Genomic DNA, 2616 nt, shown 5'->3' with positions numbered 1-2616 from the left:
ACCTGCCCTGGTCCCCCCTACTTCTCGGCTCTGGTACCCCTCTGCCTCCTGGCCCAGGGACCCCTCTGCCTCCCTGCCCTTGTCCCACGCGCTTCTCGGCCTTGGTCCCCCTCTGTCTCCCAGCCCAGGTAACCCTCTGCCAGTCTGCCTTGATCCACCCGTTCCTCTCGTCCCCGGTCCCCCTCTACCTTTCAGCCCTAGTTCCCCTTTACATCCGAGAAGTGAGGGGGTCAAGTGTAGGGAAGCAGAGGTATCCCTCTACCTGCGGGCCCGGGTTCCCGTTTCCTGGCCCTGGTCCCCCTCTGCCTCATGGCCCTGGTTCCCCTCAGCCTGCCGGGCCTGGTCCCCCTCTGCCTCCAGACCCAAGTCCCCCTGTCTCCCGGCCCAGGTACCACTCTGCCTCCCGGCCCTGGTCCCCCTGTCTACTGGCCCTGTTCCCCCTCTGCCTCCCGGCCCTGTTCCCCCTCTGCCTACCGGTCCTGGTCCCCCGTCTCCAGGCGCAGGTTCCACTCTGCCTCCTAGCCCTGTCCCTCTCTGCCTCCAGGCCCTTGTCTCTCGCGGCTTCTCAGTACTGGTCTCCCCACTGCCACCCTGTCCTGGTCCCCCTCTACCTGTCAGCACTGGTCTCCCTCTGCCTCCAGGCCCTGGCCCCTCTCTCCATCCTGCCTGGGTCCCCTCTTCCTCGTGGCCTAAGTCCCCCTGCCTCCCGGACCTGGTCCACCTATCTTCCCAATCAGGTACCCCTCTGCTTCGCAGACCTGGTCCCCCCTGTCTTCCGGACTGGATACCCCTCTGCCTCGTGGCCCTGGTCCCCCTCGGCTTCCCCGCCCTGATCCCACTCTGCCTCCCAGCCCTGGTTCCCCTCTGCCTCTCTGCCCTTGTCCCCCTGTCTCCCGGCCCAGGTACCCCTCTGCCTCCTGGCCCGGGTCCCCCTCTGCTGCCCCGCCCTGATTACCCTCTGCCTGACGACCCTGCTCCCTCTGTGCCTCCCGTCCCTGGTCCCTCTGTGCCTCCAGTCCGTGGTCTCCTTCTACCCTCAGGCCCTTGGGTCTCTCTCGCTCCTGTCCCGGGGTCCCCTCTACCTACCGGCCCTGGTCCCCGTCTCCTGGCCCAGGTACCCTTGCCTCCTGACCCTGGCCCCCTTCTGCTGCCCAGACCTGGTTCGCCTCTGCCTACTGGCCCTGGTCCCTCTCCTACTACCGGCTCTGGTCTCCTTCTACCTCCAGGCCCTTGGGGCTCTCTCCGCCCCGGCCCTGGTCCCCTCTACCTCCCGGCCTTTGTCCCGCAGTCTCGCACCCAGGTCCCTCTCTGCCTAGCCGCCCTAGTTCCCCCCTGTGCTTCGGCCCAGATACCCCTCTGCCTCTTGGCCCTGGTTCCCCTCTGCCGCCCAGGCCAGGTAACCCTCTGCCTTCCAGTCCTCATCCCCCTCTATCCCCCTGCCCTGGGCCCCAAGGCCTCTCAGCCCTGGTCTCCCTTTGTCTCCCGGCCAAGATACCCCACTGCCTCTTGGACCAGGTCCTCTTCAGGCTATCACACCGGGACCCCGTCTGCCAGCCCAGGTACCACTCTGCCACCCTGCACTGCTCCCACTCTGCTTCCCAGTCCTAGTCCCCTTCTGTCTCCCTGCCCTGGTCCCGAGCGCCACTCAGCCCTGGTCCCCATCTGCCTCCCGGCTCAGGTACCTCGCTGCCTCCTGGTTCTGGTCCCCTTCTACCTCCCAGCCCAGGTACCCATCTGCCTCCTGGCACTAGTCCCCCTCTGCTTTCCTGCCCTGGTCCTACTCTTCTGCTTGGGCCTGGTCCCCCTGTCTCCCGGACCAGGTACCCCTCTGCCTCCTGGCCCTGGTCCCCTTATGCTTCCCCATCTCTGCCTCCCGGCTCTGGCACTCTGAATTTCCCGGCCCTGGTCTTCTTCTACCTCCAGGCCCTGGTCCCTCACTCTTGCCCGGCCCTGGATCCCCTCTACCAACCGGCCCAGGTCCCCATGTCTTCTGCAACAGGTACCACTCTACCACCAAGCCCTGGTCCTCCGGTTTCCCGGTCCAGATACCCCTTTGCCTCCTGGCCTGGACCCCTCTGCCTCCCGGCCCTGGTTCCCCTCCACCTCCCGGTACTGGTCCCCCTCTGCCTCCTTGCCCTGGTCCCCCCAACCTCACAGCCCTAATCCTCCTCAGCCTCCCAGCCCAGGTACCTCTCTGGATCCCGTGCCTGGTCCCCCTCTGCCACCCTGCCCTGGTCCCACTCGGCCTCCCGGCCCTGAGTCCCCTCTACCTCCCAGGTCTAGTCCCCCTGTTTCCAGACCCAGGTACCCCTCTGCCTCCAGGCCCTGGTCCTCCTGTCTCCTGGCCCAGGTACCCCTCTGCCTCCTGGCCCTGGTCCCCTTCTGCCTCCTGGCCCTGGTGCTTCTCTGCTTTCCTGCCCTGGTCCCCCTCTGCCTCCTGACCCTGGTCCCCGTCTTCCTCCCTGCCCTGGTCCCCCCTGCTCTTGGCTCGGGGCCCCCTCTGCCTCCAAGTACTGGTCCCACTCTGCCTCCCGGCCCTGATCCCACCGGCCTCTCAGCTCTGGTGCCCCGCTGCCTCCACGCTCAGGTACCCCACTGCATCCTGGCCCTGGTCCC

Source organism: Tachyglossus aculeatus, unplaced genomic scaffold (assembly GCF_015852505.1).
Source record: "Tachyglossus aculeatus isolate mTacAcu1 unplaced genomic scaffold, mTacAcu1.pri scaffold_75_arrow_ctg1, whole genome shotgun sequence".
Lineage (NCBI taxonomy): Eukaryota > Metazoa > Chordata > Mammalia > Monotremata > Tachyglossidae > Tachyglossus > Tachyglossus aculeatus.
The sequence above is the reverse complement of the archived record's forward strand: the minus strand, read 5'-3'. Positions refer to the sequence as shown.